Raw genomic sequence first — 6,000 nt, 5'->3', positions numbered from 1 at the left:
ATCACTGTCATGAGCAACTTCTTTACTGAATTGGATAATAGGTTTTGACTACTGCAAGAATACTTCCTCAATTTTTTGTGCTATTCACAATGTCAAGGCCACAGATGTGATACATCATTAAGTTTAATTCTGCATTATTATTTTCTCCACCAGCATACTGCTTGTTTTTGTAAATAAAGCTTTATTAGAACATGGCCACGCCCACTTTTAATATAAGAGTTGAGTAGCTGTGACAAAGACCATATGTACTGGAAAGCCTTAAATATTTACTGACTGGCTGTTTACAGAAAAAAAATTGCAGACAACTGGTCTAGAAAACCAACAAAACAATAAGCCAAGCCTTGATTTGTAGCATTTGCCATTTTCCATGGTGTAAATACTCCTGTTGTAGCCAATTTCATACTACAAATGTGACATACAAACGTTGAGAAGGAATGCATACAATGTTACATAGTATTTCTGTCAGAGATAAAATAGACAACCTTAAAATGAAATCTTTAAAAAAGTGTTTTGAGTACTTATTACCTGTTTTTAACATGTATTAATTTATTTAATTTGACTTTTAACTGGTTATGCTTAACAACTGGATCATAAAATCCCCCCAAATTTAGCAATGAGCCTTGCAAAGTGGTAAAAGCCAACTGTGGTGTACTACTAGCTCTATTTTTAAAAGGACACTAAGGGAGGCTGTGGGAGAACAAGTAGTAATTTGCCTAATTGGTAAGTAGTTGAGTCAAGGTTCAAACTAGGTTCAGAATTCTGACCCAAGTTAGGCTTCCTAGTCTTCTTAGTGGAGAACAAGGGCCTTTACTGGCTCGGTTAAAAAAAAAGGGGGGGGGGGCGCGAGGGCACATATTAAGGGAATTCCAAATGCAACGGAATGCATTTTCTGGAGTACCATCTTATATATTTGCTAGGAGTCTACCGAAACTCCCAGGCAGCATGGAAACATGAGTCTTGATGCTTGATACCTATTCAGGATCAGTCTGGGCTGGGTATTGGAAGGAATAAGGGAACAACTGATTGGTCCATCTATCATCTGCTGCTGGAAATTTATTAGAAATTTTCCTTAACTGGTTTAGGAAGTGTAAATACAAGCATTTACTACCACGAGCCCCTTATAGTACTTATTAAGCTACATAAATTCGGGAAAGCTTCAGAAAACTTGTAGTCTGAAACCTTACCACACTTGGGGTGCAGGTAAAGGAAAGGACACTATGAAAGGGCACTCAGGCAGCTGCCCGTATCTGAGGTAAAATTTGTGGGCAGGATGGCCAGGTGCTAGGCCTCTTGACGAACTCTAAACCTTTAGAGCACAGTTCTAAGTGCAGGAATAACAATGGCTAGACTAATGGAAAACTCGGAGACATGTCCTTGTCCAACCCTTTCATCTTGACACGAAGAAACTCAGCTCTAGTGAGGTAAAGCGACTTGCACGTCAAGCGGTCGAAAGAGGAAAGATTTCCAGCTCTTTCCACTACACCACACGGCCTCCTCTAGAAGACCCTCCCTGCACAGAACTTACCCAGAAAGCACCAGGAACCTGGCTGGGGACAGGCCTACACTTGAACTTAGGAGAAACGTCCTAGTCTCTCCTGAGTTAGAAGGTTGAAACCAAAGTACAGGAGCACAAACTCTAGGCGGTGAAGGAGACTGGCTTCCTCAGAGAACAAAGTACAGAGTCAGACACCGCCCCTGGAAAAAGCTGCCACGCCCCTCACAACGCCAACACCGCGCGCGGCGGAGCAACGCGAGCCGCCGCGAGGGCAGGGCACGCAGCCGGCGGCGCGCACGTTCGCCCCGAGGCCGCACGGGAGGCGAGCGGGCGTGCGCGCCCCCGTGGCTGTGGGCGGGGTGCGGGGTGCGGGGCGGGGCTCTGAGCCGGACCGGGGCGGGGCCGCAAGGAGCTGTAGGTGCTGCTGGTAGGTCGCGACAGGTGCGCGAAGCAGAGCGCAAGGGACCCGTGGCAGGGCTGGTAGCAACGCAGAGAAAAGACCGCTTTTAGTCAGGTAAGGGTCTTCTTTCTCCACATCCTCCACAGCTGGAGAGTACGCAGAGACCCTCCACACCCTCTTTCTCCTGCGACTTCTGGGGTGAGGGAAACACCGGGACCGTGAACCCTTCCCCCTCCAGAAAGCGGGTGGAGGAGCTGCTGATCCTCTGCCCTTTTCTCACTTCTGGGTACTGCGCTGGGGTTGGGAGTAATTATGTAGAGCGGAGCCTTTGCTCCCTGAGGGCGGGAGCTGCTAGGACTCCGTCCTTTTCCACCAGGAGCACTCTTTTCTAACTATATACTTTTTTTGGTGTGGAGGAAGGTGGCAGTTCATGAACATTCAGAATAGTCTCTCAGGGAAATATTCTGATAATTCAACTGGTCTTTTCCATTCTTTATTTTCAGCCATTCTTTCCCTCTTTGATTTTTCTCCCCTTCCATTCTGCCAACGGAACTCTTAAAGATACACCCTTTTGAGGTATGTTGAGACTATAGCAGTCCTTGCAGCTAGATGTGTCACCCTGGAATCGCTATCGTGTATATATCGCTACCACCTGTTAGTGCGTAGGGTTATTATAAGGTAATTGTACACCCCTGGCTACACCTACTAAGCTTGAAGTTGTAGGTGCTAGGAGTGAACTATCTGGCACTGTTCCTTACGTCCTTACTGGGGCTTACAATCCTGGTGAGAGATATTTGAACTACTATTGTCTTTCACTTAATTCTAGCTTTCAGAAGTCTGCCTAATCCAGATGGTTCTAATGGCTTGATTTTTCAAGTTAGTCAGAGATACTGAGTCATCAGCTTTTAAGACAATGACCCTTTAAAAGGGTAGAGGTCTTCTTTTGCGTTAGGTATTCTTTCTTTTGCTCTTCATTTAAGTGATTAAATGGATTAATTTTCATCTGCATACTACTAATACTGTCCACAAATGGTAAATATTTTATGAACCATGTGATAACACATTCTTCTGAGGTCTGAAGTAGACACAAAAGAAGATGACCCTGAACAAGCATTTCCTAAATTCCTGTGGAGTTATATCCTGAAATGAAGGATGATTATGTTTTAGGTAGACCTTCTAAAAGGTATGTGTGCTTATTTATTTCCTTTCTTTGCATTGATAGAACAACACATACATGGTATCAGGTAATCATTTTAAGAACTCATTTCATTTTTTGGACAAAACATTTATTGAGTGCCCCTTGTATTGTCAGTCCTGTGGATTCAAAATTTTAAATGTTCTTACTCTAAAAGATGAGCTTAAAATCAAATGGGTTAGGAAGGTCAATAGATACAACTTAGAGTGTTAGTGAGGTCAGTGCTGTCTAGAGATCAGCCCAGAGTGCTGTAGGACCATAGACAATACGGCTTTGAAAAAAAAAAAAATTCCCTCTTCTACTTTTCCTTAAAAACAAAACAAAATAATAACAAAACAAAAACCTTTGAGCAATAGTGAGTGATTCTCTTTAGTCCATGTATTTGTATCACTCATATTCTTTATTTTGTGTTCTGCCAACATTATGGCTTTTAGATAATGGAATTAGGACTTGTCATTATTTCTGAGCAGGTCAGTAAATAATTGGTGGAGCTATTTTCACAGTTCTGTACTGGGCCTGGAAGTGTCGTTATTGTTAGCATGTAGTCCCTGAACTCTAGAGCCTCTGGGAAGAGAATAGTGTATTGGCAACATTAGCAAAGCAGTACCATTTTGTAAAAATTGTTCCATTGTGTAACTTTGTTTGACTTGATACATTCAAGTTTTGTTTCAAGTTCTGGTTAAAGGTGGGCCAAATTTTAACCTTCTAATAATTCAAATAACAATAAGAAGAGAAAGCTTCAAAAATGAAAACAATTCTATTAACAGCACATCTTGATGGCAAAGGACACTTTTTCTTGCTAAGGTGCCCTCGAAATGTCTTTTTCTTTCTGTCTTTCTTGAGCAGGGAATACGGTGGGTAAATGGGTAGAGGAGGAATGGGTCAGAAATGTTTGAAGATTCTTTGCAGAGTTTTAATGATCTGAAGTCTTAAGTGCTCTTCATAAAACTGCAGCTGTTTATTAACTGCCTACTGTGTGCCAGTGTTGTAATATCAGAGGATGCACATGATATAGTCCCTTCTATATGGTTATGTTTTTCATTTTTAAAATAGAGACTTTGAGTTAATAATACAGATGATGGTTGTTTCATTTGGCAGTTTGAGCCATAGTACTTGATGAACACATTTCTTGAAATTGCTTACCTCCTTTCTTTCTGTTTACACTCTAGGAAAGTGGTCCCACCAGGAGTTTTTGGAAAGGCAGTAGGTATTTGCATGTATTTTGTGTAGGTACAATAAGTTTGTTGTTTACTTATAATGTTTTCAAGTACAATTTTAATTATTGTTCCTATTAAGGTTTCAGATACCTTGCCTGGATTTCCTCTGGTATTTTTCAACAATTAATTTAGAATCTCTGTACCAGAAAGTTTCATCAAAGATATATACACAACACAGACACAAAAGAATGTTTAGAGTCTGGGAGATCTTTAAACCTCGTTGCCATAAAAGACAACCTCACTACAAATTGGGAGAATTTGTCATTATGTTGATGGCAAAACTAGTTTTCAGGCATTCTTAATTCCATACACTCAGAAATAGGTGACTTGCATTGGGATTAGAATTGTACTCTTTCTGCACTTAGGAAAATGTGTGAGTTGGTTTCTAAGTCAGGAATTTTCATAAGAAAAGACTTTAAAAAAATTTGCTATAGTCTTTCACTGTATGTTTTTTGATGGGAAGTTACAGTACTTTATTTTGGTTTGTGTACAGTAATCTCCAGGTTATGTTAAATTACTTAACACAGATTCTCAAGATTCTTTAGTAACAAATGAGTGGTTGTAAATTGAGTAGTTCTACTTAATGGTTGTGGAATTGAGATTCCATGGTAAATGGTACTCTTGGTAGGCCCATACTGATATGTTTATTCTGTGGCTGGATCCAAAGTCCTTGAGGCTCAGTCAAGCTATTGTGCTAAAGCAGACCTCTTTTCATAAAAAGGAAGAGGCTTGACCCAACAAGAAATCTCTTTTTTAACATGTCAGTGATTTCTTTATATTTGAAAATGTTTCTAGAGACTTTACATGTCTAGTTATAAGAAGTTAACATGATAACTATGAAATTTTACATTCCCTTTATTTTTTTGTAAAGAATTTCTCAGTATTACTCTGAAAGTAAGAACTTTTATTGTTAGGAAAAAATCAAGACAACTTTTTTGTACTTCTGATAACAAGCGTGGAGCTATTTTTTTCCCTTATTATGCTATATACTGTACTTTACAATCCCTCAAACATGTTTTTTCTTTCATACCAAAGTATTGCCAATTTTTGTTTCATTACCCATAGATTAGTAATCCTGATATACTTTTAGTTGATCTTAAATTTCCACAATCTTTTTTTTTCCTACAAACTGAAATTTAAGCAAATAATTTAAGCCCAGGATTTCTTTTCCTCGGGTCGATTTTTATGAACAGGTAACTTTTGCTCAGATTTGGCTTCCACCTCCAGCATGAGAGGAAACCAATCTATCCATGCATACATTGGGAAACCCAATGATTTCCCTCTAATGGCCCTGTCACTGTCCTCCTCCTCATCACTGGGCAACATTTGACCAAGGGGACAACTTTTCTGATTCTTCCCTTCATGTGGCTTTCTTCTATTGTGCCTCCATTTAGCCTTTTTTTTTTTTTTTAATGGACATACTGGGAATTGAACCCAGGACCTCATGAATGCTTATGTGACTTTCTTAATGTGACCCTACCTGGTTCTCCATCTTCTCATCTAAACACTTCCTTCCACGCTCCTTCACTAACTCATAGTCTTTTTGTCCCTTAAATGTGTGTGTTCACCATGACCGTGCCCAGCATCCTGTTCTCCTTGCACTCCTACTCTGACAACACCATCTGTCCCCTCCATGATTTCAACTAATCTCCATGTGAGTGATTTACAAATTAATCTTTTTTCATGTTGTGTA

General features: G+C 40.1%; 1 protein-coding gene across 2 annotated transcripts in view; it reads left to right on the top strand.

The window, feature by feature from the left end:
- The first annotated feature begins 1,883 nt into the window (after window positions 1–1,883).
- Window positions 1,884–6,000, top strand: part of LIMA1 (LIM domain and actin binding 1) — a 71,463-nt gene continuing 67,346 nt past the window's right edge. For both annotated transcript variants that reach the window (XM_010989691.3, XM_031462592.2), the window contains exon 1: window positions 1,884–2,009. The gene's annotated coding sequence lies outside the window, so the exon portion shown is untranslated. The remainder of the gene's footprint in view (window positions 2,010–6,000) is intronic.

The sequence above is a fragment of the Camelus dromedarius genome, chromosome 11 (assembly GCF_036321535.1).
Source record: "Camelus dromedarius isolate mCamDro1 chromosome 11, mCamDro1.pat, whole genome shotgun sequence".
In the NCBI taxonomy this organism is placed as follows: Eukaryota; Metazoa; Chordata; class Mammalia; order Artiodactyla; family Camelidae; genus Camelus; species Camelus dromedarius.
Note: the sequence above shows the minus strand (reverse complement) of the source record. Positions and strands in the feature narration are given on the sequence as shown.